Source organism: Pleurodeles waltl, chromosome 2_1 (assembly GCF_031143425.1).
Source record: "Pleurodeles waltl isolate 20211129_DDA chromosome 2_1, aPleWal1.hap1.20221129, whole genome shotgun sequence".
Classification (NCBI taxonomy): domain Eukaryota; kingdom Metazoa; phylum Chordata; class Amphibia; order Caudata; family Salamandridae; genus Pleurodeles; species Pleurodeles waltl.
The window spans coordinates 152,657,220-152,675,822 of NC_090438.1; positions in this window are offsets into that span (position 1 = coordinate 152,657,220).

The following is an 18,603-nucleotide window of genomic DNA, read 5'->3' on the forward strand; positions in this document are numbered from 1 at the left end:
CTGTATTTTGATATATTACAATGGTTCAACTCATTTCCTTTGGTCTTTGCATTCTTCCTGGGGGGTTGGGGGTTGTTACTGTAATGTTTGGATATGCATTGGTGTGTGTGTTGGTGTGGGTGAGGGTCGGGGTGGGGGTTGGGATGTTGGTTGTGTGTGTCCCTGTGTTTTTCCTTCCCCCTCCCCTATGTCGTAGGTGCAGTACTCACCGTTGTCTTCGCCACCGGCGTTGATGCTCCTCGTAGATGAGAAGGAAGACTCTCGCAGGGAGAATATGGAGTTCCGGATCCATGGTGCCCTCCTTCCTCGTGGAGTGTGTAGAGGTGAGCGTTTTCCCTTTAAAATGGCTTTTTCCGCCGTGTTTTTATCCGTGGTGAATCTGCCCCGGAAAAGGTGGCGGATTGGTAGGTTGTGATACTGTGGGCAGTACATTGTCCTCTTCCTGTCTGTTGGCGGTGACCGCTGCGCTGTTTGTCTGTACCGCCGTGGCAGTCGGAGTGTTAAAGTGGCTGTCTTTGTTGGCGGTTTCCGCCATGGTCATAATTCCAATTTTTTTACCGCTGGCCTGTTGGTGGTTTTACCGCCGCTTTAAGACCGACCGCCAGAGTTGTAATGACCACCTTAGTGCTTATGCCGTAATAGTGAGTAATTAGAGGGCAGTTGCCTCTTGAGTGAGTGTTTGTTAAGTTATTAAATTAATTTTGGTAACTTACCAAAATTTACCAATGCCCTGCACCAGGTTTGCATTACAAAAGTGACACGAACTTGACACAGAGATTGGGTGTGGCACCCACTATCCAACACAAACCATGATTTACATTGGAATGTTGCCTAAAGTAAGACAAAGTTACTCAATTTGCTACTTTGCGCTACTTTGTGTTAAGGGGGCATTCCACAACTACCAACATTTCTAGACAGGGACTTGCTCCAAAAACGAATTCCTCCTCGAGTGGGTGTAACAAGGAGAAATGTTTTAACCTATCCATATTTTGACAACTTTGCAGTTGACCTGCTTTGTACAACACATATACAAGGTGAGTAAAGACTTGGAAGACAGTATTTGTACTGGAAGGGTCCTGTTCTTGTGGAAACCTACACTTTAGAGAACATACTCCTCCTTGCCCCATGGTGCAAGTGTGTATGCATTTTAGCATGAACAAAAGTGTACCAGCACTGAGCATAGAAGATGTCACATATTTTTTCTTTTACCTTTTGACACAAGCAGTGAAGCAGCTTTGGTTGCTGTTCTGCCTTATTTCAAATATTACTAAATTTGGCATGAGAGCTAAGGGGCATATTTATTATCATTTCAAGCAGTGCTGCACTGCAAGAGAACTATGTTGTGTCATATGAATGGGGAGAGCAGAAGTGGTCCATATTAACAAAGATATGGAACTTTTTTTCTCTCTCTTTGTACTGGTGCACTGTGTGCTGCATAGTGCCCACACAGACACCCTTACATCATAATTATGAACAGTATTGGTTTTGTGCAGGAAGGGACACATTCCTTGGCAAATACAATTCTTAGAGGCATATTGTAGAGATATGCTTGCAAGAGTGGAATGGAATGTGAAAGGGGGCTAAATTCCAGGAGTATGATTGAAAGGTTGAGAGTAGACTGGATGCTGTGGAACTGAGAGGAAGCTGGGAGTTATATATGCTGTTCAAGACAAATTTAACTGGAATAAAGAACTTCTAATTCATCATTCTTGTGTAATCACTACACATATCCATAGTGTGTTGCAGAATGTAGCTTGCATGAAAAGAGTAAGTAATGAAGAGAAGGATATTTTTCCTCATTAAGCACCTGCTGGGTAGGCCACCATTTATGCACAAACCCAGCTTTACATGTCTTGATGAATCTGGGATTATGTCAAAATACATGGGTGGATTCATGTGAGTGCCCATGTTCCACTCATGTAATGCACATCCAATGCAAAGTGACTTGAGGCAGTGATATACTTCGTTGATTTACTTCATCTTTGCATTTACTAAACCATACAAAGGCCTTCATTATGAACATGGCGGTTCAGACCGCCATGCCGGCGGTGGCGGAAATTACTGCCACTGGCATGGCGGTCTGGACCCCCATATTGTGAACTAGGGATAACTGCCACAGGCAGCCCTCTGCCACCACCAGGCTACCGCCAACAGGAGCCTGACGATGGTGGATTTCTTTATCTGACAAGGCAGCGATGCCCTCCGGATAAAGAACCCTTGATCCTCCAGCCTTTCCCTGGTGGTCCCCCCACCAGAGAAAGGCTGTTGGAAGGGGTGCTCCGGGGGCCCCAGACACAGCCCCGTTGCGTAGGTCAATGCCCAATTTACGGGCAGTGATTTGCGCAACAGGTGCAGCTGCACCCGCTGCACTGAGGCATTGACGATGGCTCCATGTGGAGCCGTCGACAATGTCCAGGGAAACACTGTTTCCGCCTGCCAGCCCTGAGGAATGTTCATTATTGGGCCAGCTGCGTCCTTAACAGGCTGGCGGTCTGTGTTCAGACCGCCAGCATGAACACGGCAGGGATTCATAATGAGGGCCAAAGTCATGCTCAGTGACTTTGCATGGCGTAGTAAATGCCAAAAATGATTTTGTATCAGGGCTGCATTACAAAAGTGATGCAACCCCAATGCAAAATCATAGTAAGTCTGGAGATTAGCTTTTTGAGTGTAATGGTTTTATGCATAAGCAGCTGGTGCATGTTTTACTTATATTTTCAGATGTTAGGTTGAGTTCAGTGGAGCAAATCATTACCAAGGTCATTCACTTCTATTCAGAGAGCCACTCAGGATCCACAGCAATTAGCACTCAATGTACTGATTTTTTCACTAAGGCTTTGCACAGTGCCCCATGATGCAAAATTAGACAAAGTGTGTAAATTATTTTGTGAATTGGTTAACATTGTGCAGTGATCCATGAGTGGACGTTCATACTTGAGAAATAAGCTCCCTAGCAAGAACTAACTTTTAAGAAATTAAAAACTGCTGAAAAGCTTAGATTACTCATTACCTCAATTACTACATCACTCATGACATGTTAAATGACATAATTGATGACAGCACCGATGACATGTCCAATGTCATCACTCATGATTCTGCTATTGACATCACTGCATAAACCCTTTCATCATTTAAAAAAAGAAAGTTGTTAGTTAAGTTCCAACAGCCCTGTACAGCATAGATTTGCTATGTTTAGACTTGTGGGTGCATAGAAATAGTATAAACCCTGGAGGCATGTGTGCTTGTGCATGTTGAAAGTTGTTTGATTTGGCGAGTTATAGATAGCATTGTCTGGTTAGCAAGCTGAAAAGAATGTGTGACAAGGTCCACTACTTATAATAATTTGAAGGTGATAGAAAAATTGTAAATGAAAGTTATAACTATAACTTTAGAATTTTTAAAGTTTGTGGAGTTTAAACTTGGTTTGTCTAGCGATAATAAGTTTCCCTAACCACAACTTAGCTTTAAACTTTGTTTTTTCATTGAATTTAAATTTTTGTTTTAAATCTTTTATTAAAATGTGTTTCAAATCGAAGAGTGCAATTTTGCAAGTGGAGTGTTATTATGTACAGGGTCACACAATACAGTGAAGTTGAGTGTTGTAAGGTTCATTGTTATAGACTGGGGTATGTTTTATAGTGTAGTGGCACAGTGTCTCTACTTGTGGAGTCAAGTATCGTAGAATGGAGCAGTGTAGTATGATTCTGTGGAGGAGAGTGTTGTAAACTGGATTAATGTAGGTTGGAACTGAGTGGAGTAGAATGGAGACGTGTATCATAAAATGAGGTATAGTGTTATGTAGTGTTGTGGCATGGTGTCTCATAGTGGAGTCAAGTATCATAGACTGGAGAAGTGAGTTGTTCAGTACTGTGGCATGTTGAACCATATAGTAGGGTGTCTTAGATTTTCACAGAGTGGTGTAGAGTGTTTAACAATGGAGTCGGGAGAAGTAGAGTGTCATAGAGTGGATTACTGTCAAAGTAGTGTCATGGAGTACTGTGGAGGAGTGTCATAGAACTGATTGCCGTGTCATATAATGGAATGGTGTATGTAGAGTGAAGTTGGGTAGCGTGTTGTTGATTGTCATACAGTGTAGTATAGCGGCATAGAGTGGATGGGCATAAAGTGGAGTAGAGTGTCATAGAGTGGTACAGAGTGTAGTACAGCATTGAAAAGTGGAGGCTATGGAGCAGTGTAGAGTGGAGTATGGTACAGTGGCGTAGAGTGGAATAAAGTGTAGTAAAGTGGAATATAGTGGAGTGAGTACACTGGAGTGGACTAATGTAGAGTAGAGTAAAGTGTCATAGGGTGGAGTGGCATGCTGTAGACTATAGTGGTGTGGACTACAGTAGGGCAGAGTGGCATAGCATACAGTTGAGTAAAGTATCATAAATGGAATTACTGTGGTGTACAGTAGAGTGTAGAAAATAAATAGCTCAAATAAGTCAATACTCCAGGTCAAAGGTGCAATTTCAGGCAGGCTGCGATGGAGCCCGGTTTACATGCAACAAGTTGGTTGACCCTGGTGAAAGTCTAGATGTCAAAAGTTTGAAACAGTTTCTAAGTCACAATTCAGAAAGGGACTTTGCTACTTTAAAAAAAAAATGTAGGAAGTTTTTTGTAAGTCCATATGCATATCTGGACTTTGTTAATTTTTGGGAAGAAAATTATGTCTGTGTGGGGTGCGGCTGAACATGTAGTCCCTTCCAGGAACCAAAGTCCGTAAACCTGGAGTGGGTTGGTCCAACTGGTGCTACTGAGCTTTTGAGAATTCCTGTTGACCATTTTCTGAGCTCAACCCAGAATGGGACTTGGGGCCTGGTTTAGAGTTTTGTGGAGGTGTTACTCCGTCACATTGGTGACGGATATCTTGTCCGCCAAAATATAAATCCCATTATATCCTATAGAATTTATATTTCAGCAGACGGGATATCCATCAACGTTGTGACAGAGTAACTCCGTTGACAAACTCTAAATCAGACCCTTACTTATTTTTCCAGACATGTAGACATATCTTTGCGGGATGCAGCAGAAATCTAATCTGATGCTGTGGAAATGCTTTTTCCAGCAGGTCCCATTGAAACTCTTGAACTCCATATGTAATACTTTCAAGTGTTTCCAGTCTTTCATTTGGTGCTCTAACAACCACAGGAGTTTACTTTGAAGGCCCCCAGGAATTCAGGTAGATCACCTAGAGACTCCTAGGTTGAGAACACTATTTTTTCAGTACTATAGAAATTACTAATGTCCTCGTACACCAAAAACTGAAATCTAATTAGAAGCAGGCCACCAGCCCACAACATAAGTGGGTATAACAGACATCTAGTAAGATATATGCACGTCCCTTCATCAACCAGCTAGGAGATGCACAAGAATTATGATCTGGTCAGGTTTGATTGGTTTTAAAGGCTGTTAGACCTGTCAGCTTTAGGGTAGTGTTCCCACAACTTTCTGCCTATTTGCCTCACATTGTTGGTGTATATATTTGTTGGCCTTAGAACTCTGCATACCTTTTCACTGCTGTCTAGTGCTAAAGTGCATGTGCTTCTCTTCTAAACATGGTAATATTGGTGTTTCCACAACTGGCATATTTAATTTAATTGTAAGTTCCTTGTACAGTTTTATACCTAACCCAGGATCTGTAAATAAATGCTGATAATGCCACCCACTTCAGTAACCCTTTAAACATGTATCAGACCTGCCACTGCAGCCTGTAGAGCAATTTTCCATTTCGATCTGGCAGAATACATCTTTTGCCACATGTAAACCTTCCTTTTTTGTAGTTGCAGGTCACACATAAGGTAGGCCACAAAGGCCCAGAGTTCAGAATACAGGGCATTTAAAAAGTAGGAAGTGAGTACTTACGTTTTACATATCGTGGCAGTAAAAATCATCTTAAGTTGTTTCCACTGTAGCAAGGCTAATTCTCCCATAGACTAAAAATGAATAACCTTATTACACTTAATAATTGATAACTTCAGTTTGTGAGCAGATAGAGAAATACTTCTTCTACTCATTTGAATAATAATGTAAAATATTTTTCAATGGTAAAGTTAGATTTTAAGCCACTATTCTGAAATTACCACTTTTAGAAAGAATTTTCCTAAATCAAATGTTGATTTCTGCCAGTGTCCAGGATCACATGACAGTGAATGGCTCTCCTGTGGTGTGATGTGTATTCCTTCCAGACAGATAACAAAAGGGGCCTGGGTGTGGAGGTTATGGATCTTCCTTTTAGGGTGGCTAGGGAGGAATGGTATGCCTCCTTGATTGCACTTCAAAGCAACCAGCCGTGACAGACTGGTAATGGAGGCTTGCAAGCGTAGTGATGGGTTTATAAAAAGTATTTATTTATTTCTCGTTCTTATTATTATTTCTTTTGTTCGCTATTGTTTTGAGCTCTTCATAGTTCTTTAGTTCTTGAGTTGTTTTACTTCTTTCTTCCCTTGTTTTAGGTATTCATCTCAGAGCCCAGCGGAGGAGTTTTATATGGGAGAAGAAGAAAAGAAGAGACCATTTAGATAGTACGTTTGTCTTTTCTCTGTTTGTCTTTTTTTCTTTTTACCTGTTCTTTTATCTTTTCTAAAGTCTTTCTATTTCTCTCTTCTGTCTCCTGTTTCTCCTGTCTCACTGCTTTCTGTCTTGGTAGTCTTTTATACTTCTGTTTTCTTGCTCTTCTTTCTGGTCTGTTCTGCGTTATCTGCTATTTCGCTAAAGCCTTCCTTCTCTGTCAGCGGCTTCTATCGTACTGTGCCCAGTGCCCATGCATGTTTCTCCCCCCCCATTTTGTACTACAGCCTGTCCCACGTTCCCCATTCACGGAGAGGTTCGTACCTGAACTGGCCACGTTCTTCCCTGAACTTGGCCGGTCCCTGCGCATCTTCTCCCTCCTTATTTGCAGGAATCTCCCGTACCGCTGTCCTCCTCCTCTGGCCTCTCTGCTCTGTGACTCTCCACAATTTTGTCCTCGCCTCGTGGTACTTTGTCTCCTGATGCCATCGTCCCTCCGTTCTCCACCTCTGCTGTCGGTAACCCAGATCCAGGACTCACGGGGTTTTTAACCCCCTTGATTTCCATCTCTTCTTGGTGGCTTCTGATCCCCCGTGGTTCTGCCTCCTCCGGCACAACATCCGTGAACTGCGAAGTGCCCCCGGGGTACTTCCACTGCGGCTCTGAGCTCGGCACCCTGTCACACCAGCCTACAGCACACAAAGGAGTTTGGTAACAGGTATTCCCTTGCCTTTTTCCGCCTAGGAAGGATGGAACCACACCCAGGGAAGAGGTAAAAACTACCCATAACTATTTGAGAGAAGGCCAGGGATTGCCCCCACACACAGGCTGGTACTAGGTCTAAATGTGGCACATTCAGAATCTCTAATCAGAACAGTCCTGATTCTTAGACGATCCGGAGGTGTGGACCTGATGGCTTAGAACCAAAGATCCCAAAGGTGACCTCAAGGGTCAGTTAGCTGGCCTCCTGTTTGAGCTACAGGGACACAACAAGCTTCCAGAGATCTTCGCCACAACTGCCCAGCTGACCAGCAACAACTGGACATGCATGGACACTGCTGCTGGCCTCTGCTGGAGTGACTCCTAGCTCCAGTTTGTGCCTTCCCAGGTCCCAGACCTGATATCAGAGGGTACTCCTTCAACCTGTAAAGTGCAAGAACTGAATGCCATGTGAAAATCCAGAGGTTCTGAGCTCTTTGTGATGGGAAGAACCATACCTGGTCTTCTTTATTCAGCTGCCGACTCAAACTTGCTGGCTACAAGCTTCAGGCATCACATACACAGTGCTCTTCAACAACAACTGCCCCGCATTTCCCACCAGCGCAAAGCTCCAAAGGGCAAGCAGTTTTTTGAGCCATCAACAAACTCCTTAGGGTCTCCCACCAACTTTAAGCTCCAACCGTAGAACTGGACTATGTTAAAAAGTTAACTTTCCACCAGGACAAACTGGTTTCTAATCATTGATTCATCACAGTCAGCCTGAAGTTTTCACTTTTATGTGGTCCAGTGCAACCAGATAACCTCAAGGGCAGCTTATCACTTCATGTACTTATATTTACCTACATTTTTTTTTGCAGCATGTTGTGTCTCTGAACTTTTAGCTTTAATGGCTAAAATACCTACCTAATTACCCACATAGGCTCTAACATTTTACCCTTCATTGGTTTTATAATTGTAGTACACCAGCTTCTACAATTTTCCTTATAACATTAACTGTAGTAACTTTCCTAGGAACGATTGGAAAGCAGTCCGAAAATCCCAGGTGCAGTATGTCCTATATAAACAAATAAATATAGAGGCCTGCTGTTCATTGCAGGCCACCATATCGCTGGTCCTGATTTAGAGTTTAGTAGATGGAAACTCGGTCATACAGGTATCAGAGTACCCCATCCTTTATACTACAAGAGCATTACATCAGGACATGTAATATAGTGTAATATAGTGGCCGGGACAGCAATCACATTTGTGATGTAGTACCCTGCTGCGGAACTTTAACTAAATCAGGCCCTGTGATTGTGTTCAATTACAAGGGGTTGCAAATAGAGACCAACCAATTTAATATTCATTATGGAAATTGTTCTGTGATCCCTATGTCTGAAGATTAGTAGTATATAAGGCGCATTGCAAAATAAAAGACTGATAGCAAAACGTAGTGCACAATTTACAACCACTTTTTGTAAACAGTCTCTTGTTGGACCAACAAGTAAAAAAGAGAGACATAATACTGCTTCCCAGTGACCAGTCATGTTCATAAAGAAGTAAAAAAAACATTAGAATCACAACGGACTCCAAGTTAGCAAGATCAAACTTCATTACAACCAAACCTCTATGACACATCTTCTCCCACCTACTATTTCCTCACAAGGTCTAAGCTTGGTTACACCAGTGCCCTCTAACACAGATCATCTTCATCAAATATGAAAAAATAAATTCAGAACACTGCTGCCAGACTACTCCTACATGTCAAGCCACATGCCCACATCTCCCCAGCCTTAAGGGCCCTATGTTAGTTACCATTTGGCAAAATATATTTTTTTCAAGCTGCTTGTTTTTCTCCCATAAAGCAGAACAGGGAAAAGAACCATTTTTTCAGGAATAAAACCATAAAATACATAAAACAAAGGAACTTCCACTCAAGATTGACACCTCAACTCAAAACCCCACAAGAAAAGAATCATGGGTGCTACATCTTTATCTGTTCAAGCAGCCAAATTATGAAATTAATTACCCCCAAATATAAGATCACGGATACCTATCTTATCTTTCGAAGACTACTCAAGAGTACGCTCTTTCCTACATGACCTACACATTCAAACACAAATGTATATCATTTTCCTGTGCATGTAAATGTGCACAATTTAATTATATGTATGTTTTCAGATAAGAACATTTCTTTGCATAAATTCATATACTACTTATAGTTCAAAAATAGATATACAGATATTCTCTATATCTGTTTCACAAATATATGCATATAAATCTGCCCCTATATTGCTTACCTTCTTGGGAGCAAAGTCTTAGTTCACATCAAGGCTACGGCTTTTCAAGAATTATCACTCCAGTTTCCTCCAATCTCCAATTCAGCAATAAAGGAGCCCCTCCAATTAGATCTCTGTGATTTTCAAGAGACTTGTACTTCAAGCATCACTTATATGTATATGTCTGTATGCGTGTGTATGTATGCATGTGTGTGTGTGAATGTCTCTTTTTGTACACGTGTGCACTAACTCTCTTTCCGCTTAATCAGCTGCTATCGCTGCCCCAAACGCTTATTTTCTAACATGTTCATATTTAGCTTTCTTGCCGTGTGAGACAACTTCGGCCATTCCTGATTTTTTAGCCAACATCACTTTGAATGCTAAGATAGTATCGCCTTAATTTGAATTGTGAATGCAAAACTCCAACTAAGCGAAAACAATGTGACATTTGTTAAAAGGAAAAACAGCAAAGAATGAATGCGTCATAAAAGTCACAGTGTGCACTGAATTCCGAATCTCTGCTGACTTTATACCAGTCTATTTAGTTTACAAATTCTGAATGACTCAATAAGTGGATTTCAATAATGAACACCATATTTCAGAGGTAGCCTACAGCACTAAACAGAAAAAGAAAGTTGGATTCCAGCGCTGGTCATAGTAGGGACCGAGAATTCATACATTACAGCAGAGGTATTTTTCATAAACTGGCACAATTTGTGGGTTAGACGTATGCACTAGATAACATAATCTAGAATTAGATTAGATTATAATATTGGGCATATTATTCGGGACTAGGCTTGCAGAATGGAAAAGTAAGCCTAATACAAAGCATTAGAATTTGCCACTAGAAAAAGCTTCCAATATTCAAGAACTGGCTAAACACTTCAAATTAGCATACGAGAACAGCACAAATGACCTCCAGAAACTAACCACAATAGTCCTGATAAGTTATTACTATGACACAATCTATTCTTACTTTGATGTTTTTTGTATTTTCTCTGTATTGCTTCCTCTGTAAGGTATTGCTCTTCTTTACCGACTTGTTTTCTTACTTAGCTATCATTTATATGGGAGCGCAAGTAAAGGAAATCTTGTACTTCTGCTGCCTTTTCTGCTAATGTTGTACATATGTGAGGAAAACTATCTCTGTTTAACTGCAACTGATATGTCTGTCTTAAAAAAGGATCAACTGCTGTAATCCTTGCTTACTGGTTTGATGAGCTCTAAGGAAGCCTGTGCTGACGCCTGTGTGTGAAAGGAGCTGGCCCTGTTGCCAATGCAGTACCTGCTGTGTCTGTGTGCTTGGCAATGTCCTGATTACTTACTGGTAACCCCCTTACGCCAAGTCTTGACTTCCACTTCCAAGTCTTAACTACTGATCCCTCACTCGGTGAGAGGCTATTTGGTGTGCCTCTTTCTAAAAATCAAGGCCCATATTCACGTGGCCCATGTGTCACCATTGTGCAACTTCTTGTGATGCAATGGTAGCACAAACCACTAAATCATATTTATGATGCCACACAAAATCCCTTTGCATGGCTTCCTAAAGATTGAGTAAGGCAAGGCAGCACAAATCGCTGAGTGGTCTTCCTCTGCACTATGGGGGTGTTCAATGGGAGTTGCAGTGGCTGCTGACACATCCCCAGATTTACAGGACCTTGTAACCCTAGGCATGCACCAAAACCTTCCGTCTCCCCGAGGGAGGCGCAACAAGGTGAAATATTACTATTTTCCTTGTTTTTCCTCTTTCTATGTATGCGGCATTCTGTAGCACACATAGAAAGATGAAAAGCCCTCCCAGGTTTGTTCTTGTGCAGAAAGGTGTCCCAATCCTGCATTCAATACACACACCCTTACAAATGACTTTCTCTGCTGCCCTGCTCAGAAATCTCATAAATATGGGCCCAAGTACCTTCCTCTTGCTTTTAACTTTCTGCCTGTCCTTTGTCACATCCTGTAACTCCAAACAGAAAAGAAGATAAATGAGGGAGGGTGGGATCTGAGAAATGGGATGAGGACGTGAAGAATTTGCATAACGAAGAGGGGTGATAATAATTGTGACATTATTGTTTTGTAAACCTTCTTCATCTCCATCCCGACTATTGAGGATTTACCAAGATAATGTGCAACATAAAGATGTACAAATAACTTCACATTGCAGAAAGATGAACGGTAGAACTGTAAGGAGTTATTGAAAAATAAATAATTTGTGAACACCTTCCAAAACACCTAAACCAAAAGCAGTCAAAAAGGGTCTCTCCCAACAGTCAACTTATAATGATTTACAAATGTGTTTGGGGCAGCTCAGGGGACTGTGCAACAAATATCATTCAAGGAAACACCTTTCAATTCTGTCCAAGAGGCTGCCACTCCTAGGTAGATAACACTAAACTGGGACCGTGAAGAGAATCCCAGATAACAAGTATGCTTCTGTAATAACAAAACATAAATATCAGCTCAAAGTGCCTGATGATGACTGTTTGAAATGGGGTTTTTGGTTGGAAGTCAGGTTACCCCCTGTCCAAGCAAGAACCCTCACTCTAGTCAGGGTAAGTAACACACAATCCAAAATTATCCTGTGCCCACCCTCTGGTAGCTTGGCACGAGCAGTCAGGCTTAACTTAGAAGGCAATGTGTAAAGCATTTGTGCAATAAATCATACAATAACACAATATAGCACCACAAAAATACACCACACAGTCTTTAGAAAAATATATAATATTTATCTGGATAATTTCAGGTCAAAACGAATAAAGATGCAATATGAAATTGTAGAGATATCACTGAAAAGTGATATAAAGGCCCTCATTCTGACCTTGGCGGGCGGCGGAGGCCGCCCGCCAAAGTCCCGCCGTCAGGTTACCGTTCCGCGGTCGAAAGACCGCGGCGGTAATTCTGACTTTCCCGCTGGGCTGGCGGGCGGTCTCGTTCAGACCGCCAGCCAGCCCAGCGGGAAAGACGCTTCCACGATGAAGCCGGCTCGGAATCGAGCCGGCGGAGTGGAAGCTGTGCGACGGGTGCAGTTGCACCCGTCGCGTATTTCACTGTCTGCACAGCAGACAGTGAAATACATGTAGGGGCCCTCTTACGGGGGCCCCTGCAATGCCCATGCCAGTGGCATGGGCACTGCAGGGGCCCCCAGGGGCCCCGCGACCCCCCCTACCGCCATCCGGATCTTGGCGGTCCGACCGCCGGGATCTGGATGGCGGTAGGGGGGGTCGGAATCCCCGCGGCGGTGCAGCAAGCTGCGCCGCCGCGGAGGATTCAATGGGGCCGCGGTACACTGGCGGGACCCCGCCAGTGGTGCCGGTCCGACCGCGGCTTTACCGCCGCGGTCGGAATCCCCATTGAAGCACCGCCGGCTTGTCGGCGGTGCTCCCGCGGTCCTCCGCCCTGGCGGTCAAAGACCGCCAGGGTCAGAATGAGGGCCAAAGTGTCTTAAGTCTTTAAAAAAGCAAGCAAAGTCTCTTTCAAGCACAAAGTACCTGGTTTAAAGTGGAAAATCTCTGCAAAGGGCCGCAGAGGAAGAGATACGTGGAAAAATGGTGTGTGCGTCGATTTCTCCACTGCACACATGGACTTGCGTCGTTATTTTTCACGTCGGGAAATCGGGCGTTGTTTTCCGGCGCGCGGACAGTCTCCTTCTGTGGTTCGCAGGATTACCAGATGTCCCGGGGTCTGTGCGTGGAATCCTAGGCTTGTTTTCCGGCTGCTGGTCGTCGTTCCGATGGGCTGTGCGTGGAATCTTCTCCCTCACGGCAGGCGTTGCGTTGATTTCCTTTCTGAAGTCAGGTGACATTTTCCAGACGAGGCCGTGCGTCGAAGTTCTGGTCGCACCGCAGGCGTCGCGTTGAGCGGCGTCTTTCCGGATCGGCGTGCAGTGAATTGTTCACCGCGGAGCAAGCTGTGCATAGAATTTCTCGGATCACAAGGCGTCCAAATGAAAAAGAGAAGTCTTTTTGGTCCTGAGACTTCAGGGAACAGGAGGCAAGCTCTATCCAAGCCCTTGGAGAGCACTCCAGCAGCCAGGCAAGAGTTCAGCAAGGCAGCAGGGCAACAGCAAGGCAGCAGTCCGTGGTAGAAAGCAAACAGGTAACTCCTTTAGGCAGCCAAGCAGTTCTTCTTGGCAGGATGCAGGTTCTGGTTCAGGTTTCTTCTCCAGCAAGTGTCTGATGAGGTAGGGCAGAGGCCCTGTTTAATACCCAAATGTGCCTTTGAAGTGGGGGAGACTTCAAAGAGTGGCTAAGAAGTGCACCAGGTCCCCTTTCAGTTCAATCCTGTCTGCCAGGGTCCCAGTAGGGGGTGTGGCATTCCTTTTTATGAGAGCAGGCCCTCCACCCTCCCAGCCCAGGAAGACCATTCAAAATGCAGATGTATGCAAGTGAGGCTGAGTACCCTGTGTTTGGGGTGTGTCTGAGTGAATGCACAAGGAGCTGTCAACTAAGCCCAGCCAGACGTGGATTGTAAGGCACAGAAAGATTTAAGTGCAAAGAAATGCTCACTTTCTAAAAGTGGCATTTCTGGAATAGTAATATTAAATCCAACTTCACCAGTCAGCAGGATTTGGTATTACCATTCTGGCCATACTAAATATGACCTTCCTACTCCTTTCAGATCAGCAGCTACCACTTCAATACTGTATGAGGGCAGCCCCAATGTTAGCCTACAAAGGGAGCAGGCCTCACAGTAGTGTAAAAACGAATTTAGGAGTTTTATACTACCAGGACAAGTAAACTACACAGGTACATGTCCTGCCTTTCACCCACACAGCACCCTGCTCTAGGGGTTACCTAGGGCACACATTAGAGGTGACTTATGTGTGGAGAAAGGGGAGGTTTAGGCTTGGCAAGTACTTTTAAATGCCAAGTCGATGTGACAGTGAAACTGCACACACAGGCCTTGCAATGGCAGGCCTGAGACAAGGTAAAGGGGCTACTTAAGTGGGTGGCACAACCAGTGCTGCAGGCCCACTAGTAGCACTTAATCTACAGACCCTAGGCACATATAGTGGACATTACTAGGGATTTATAAGTAAATTAAATAGTCCAATCAGGTATGATCCAAGGTTACCATGTTTAAAGGGAGAGAGCATATGCACTTTAGCACTGGTTAGCAGTGATAACGTGTGCAGAGTCTAAAAGCCAGCAAAAACAGTGTCCAAAAAGTGGAGGGAGGCAGGCAAAAAGTTAGGGGTGACCACCCTAAGTCTGTCAGGTCTAACAATGACTTACCACCTTTTCCTGAAGGACAAAACTTTATGAATAGCGCTTCACATTTACAAAAACGTAGGAGTGTTTTAACTAAGTTGAACGTGTTCTATGGACATTTAAACAATGTAACAAAGAGTCTTCATTAGAAACAGAATTTTAACAAATTATAAGAAATACCAGTTGTTCTGAAAAATAAAATTCAAATTAAAAAACTTCTGCCCATAAAAATGGAGCAGAATGAAGAAGAACTTTATTATGGACGAACATAAATATGACTCATGGTAAAGTAGTACCAGTAGTTCCTCTTAACCTACATTTTTATGTGATGATCACCAACCATTATACTTGCCTTATGCAGACAATTAATTCCAGATGATTTAGACACTTGAGGTTCAAAAGGATCTTTTTGTACAGCTCAGACCTAAAGGTAAATTCAATAAAGGGACCATGGAATGTGTACATGATCTGCTTTTGGACAAACTGTGCAAAAAACTTCAAACTAAAGAGGCAATAGACTATAGATCTAAGCAAGGAAACTTGAACACCTCAATAGACCCCCATTCTGCCCTTAAACTGGTTACTAGCAAAATCAGTAAGAAACCATCTCTTAAAAATTCAAAAACACACACAATTCACAATCACCAGAATGTAGCTTCTAATAGAAGCATATACATTAAAAAAACTGATTCTTATGGGATTTTAGTAGAGATGGATGGGGATCCTCTTTTTTATCCAAAGTAACCTCTCTATAAGAACTTCAATTCTGGAGATAGATGTACTTAATCTCCAGCCACTGAGGCTAAGTCAATATAGGGTCCTGAGAGGCAAATGAGGCAAGCCGAGAGAAAGTAATGGTAACAATAATCAAGGCTCCAAGGTCAGATATAGAAGGAACAAAACACAAGGCTGTTTGTACCTAATTACTGATATCAGAATCAAATTCACTTGTTTCAACTGAACCTTTGTTATTTGCCATCTCAGAATTGTAATTACTACTGCATGGGAATGTGCCTGATGCCAAGGAAGACACAAACCACCTACAGCTCAAGCTTAGGGGAATGGGACTGCCAAACAGAGCCGATGGAGAAGAGCGTGCTCGGGAGAGGCAAAGAGATCCAACCGATGAATCACTCTTTGGTGAAAAATCTGCAGATAGGTGCTCACATGAAAATATATTTGAGGGAAATTTCAGTTGGCAATCAGTTACCTCCAATTTAATGATTATTGGACTTTTGCTGAGTGTTAGACTTTTCATCCTTGGCGTGGTTTCCCTTTACTTTTTGCCTCTGTTTCTAAGGTTGTTGATGCGTGCTGGACTCTGATTTTGCTGTTTTTGTTTCTCTGGGCACCTTACAACTGCTAACCACTAATAAAGTGCAAGTGCTCCTTTACAAAATGTGTATGTAATTGGCTTATCCATGATTGGCATATTTGATTTATTAGTAAGTCCCTAGTACAGTGCACTGGAGGTGCCCAGGGCCTGTAAATCAAATGCTACTAGCGGGCCTCCAACACTGGTTGTGCCACCCACATACGTATCTCTGTAATCATGTCTTAGACCTGCCACTTCAGTGTCTGTGTGTGCAGTTTTAACTGTAAATTCGACTTGGCAAGTGTACTCACTTGCCAGGCCTAAACCTTCCCTTTTCTTACATGTCAGACACCCCTACGGTAGGCCCTAGGTTTCCCCAAGGGCAGGGTGTAGTGTATGGTTAAGGTAGGACATATGGTAATGTGTTTAATACTTCCTAACAGTGAAATATTGCTAAATTCGTTTTTTCACTGTTGCAAGGCCTGTCCCTCTCATAGGTTAACATGGGGATACTTTTAAATCAGATTAAAGTATGGATTCCCTTTGGGAGCAGATAGACATGTGGAGTTTGGGGTCTCTGAGCTCACAATTTAAAAATATATCTTTTAGTGTGTTTGAAAATGCCACTTTTAGAAAGTGAGCATTTTCTTGCTTATACCATTTCTGTGACTCTGTCTGTTTGTGGATTCCTTGTCTGGGTCAGTTTGACAGTTGGGCTGGTTGCACCTCACACTAGACAGTGACACAAAGGGAGCTGGGGTGTAATCTGCATTACCTGATGAGCCATCTGTGCTAGGAGGGAGGAGTGGTCACTCACACCTGAAAGGGCTGTACCTGCCCTCATACAATGCAGTCTCCAACCCCCTGGTGAGTGTCTGGGGCCTGGCCTGGGCAAGGCAGAATTTCACATTCAATAGAGACTTTGCTTTGAAGTAGGCCTACTTCAACGGAGAAAATGGGAACAAGAAGGGCACCCAAAACCACAGACTTTAGAACACTTCTGGAAACCAAGAGGAACCTCTGCCTGGAGAAGAGCTGAAGAGATGAGGTAGAAGAGCTACTCTGCCTGTGACTGTGCTTTGTGGAGCTATCCTGCAGTTGCTGTTTTTGTCAGAGTAAGAGGGCAAAGTCTTGACTTTGTGTGCCAACCATCTTGGGTTTGGTTTAGAGCTTGCCTCCTGTTGTTTGAAGTCTCAGGGACAGCAAAGACTTCTGGAGTCTCTGGAGAGACTCCTACTCTGCCCTGTGGTGCCCATCCAGTTCCTTGGACCCTGAAAGGAGCTGGCAGCCTAAGAGGCAGAAATCTATGCACAGAGCGCTGTGCGGGGAAAAGATCGATGCAACTTCGAACTGCGGCTGAAGAAACAATGCGCAGTCGGCTTCTCGGCTGAAAAACGGCGCTTGCCGGAAATGCAACCGAAAAACCGACACACGGAGCTGAAGAAATGACATGCAGCATCGCTGAGGGAGGCCGGGAGATCGCAACCCGCGCTGTGTGGTTTTTGGATCATCGTGCGGCTGGATTTCTGACACAAACACCGCTGGGCGTGTAAAAACAACACAAGGCCGGCCTGGAGCCGAGAGAGCTGACTGGATTGACGCATCACTCACCTGCAGAGAGAAGAAATTATGCGCCCCGACCGGACGAAAGGCAAAACTTGTTCGTGAGTTAAATCGACGCATCGTAAGCCCCTTTTGATGCACATTCACCCATGCAGGTTTCTTTTTGACGCACCCAAGGTACATTTTCACACTAACACTGTTAGTGTGTGTTTACACCTACTTAAAGACTCTTATTGATTTTTAATTGATAACTTGACTTGTGTATTGTGGATTTTGTCGTCTTGGTCTTGTTTTGTTTAGATAAATATTTCCTATTTTTCTAAACCTGTGTTGTGTCATTTTGTAGTGTTTTCATTAAGTTACTGTGTGTGTTGGTACAAATAATTTACACCTCGCACTCTGAAGTGAAGCCTACTGCTCTGACAAGCTACAAAGTGGGTACGCAGTGGTTTGCTGAGGGTGATTCTCTTTTACCCTGACTAGAGTGAGGGTCCGTGCTTGAACAGGGGGTAACCTGACTGTCAACCAAAGACCCTATTTCTAACACTGAGCAATATCCAACCTGCCCACAACGATCTCCAAAAGCAGTCCTCTGCTATGCCTGACTGGCATCTGTTGTCAAAACAAAAATGACCTGAGGAAGAAACACTATTCCCCTCACAAGAGTGCCTGTGTCTTTTGTTAAACAACCATGTTAAAGAGTTTTCAAAATATTTTGAGGTTTGCAGTGAAATGTCTTAATTATGTAAATCTAGAGCCAAATGGACGTTATCAGGAACATTCTTTGAGAGTACAGGTGGGGTAGTGGAGGAGACAACATTTGCTGACCAGAATTTGTCACAGAAAAAGAGTTTCAGGCCTTTAGTTTTAAATACTGTCTATTTTATTGGAAATAATGTTGATGACCATGGTGAAAAAATAAGACCTCTATTAGCAACTTTATGTAAAGGCAACAGTCTTATGGTTTTCAGCAGTTTTTTTAATTACATTCTCAATTCAATTGAGAACCACAAAGTAATAATCATTAAAA